Source organism: Arvicanthis niloticus, chromosome 6, assembly GCF_011762505.2.
Source record: "Arvicanthis niloticus isolate mArvNil1 chromosome 6, mArvNil1.pat.X, whole genome shotgun sequence".
In the NCBI taxonomy this organism is placed as follows: domain Eukaryota; kingdom Metazoa; phylum Chordata; class Mammalia; order Rodentia; family Muridae; genus Arvicanthis; species Arvicanthis niloticus.
In genome coordinates, this window is record NC_047663.1 from 63,087,767 (window position 1) to 63,087,973 (window position 207).

The window sequence follows — 207 nt, forward strand, 5'->3', positions numbered from 1 at the left end:
TACCCCAGCTGGAATGGAATGGAAAGGATAAAAATATGAACAGATAAAAAATTCTACCCGCCATGAGAAAAGTGGAGAACTCATATGTTAATGTAGTTACTATGGAAAACTGCATGGAGGTGCCTCAGAAAACTAGAAATACACCTGCCGTGGATCCCAGATGCCCCTAGGTACATCTGCAAAGGGGACAAAAATGCCAGGGAAGTA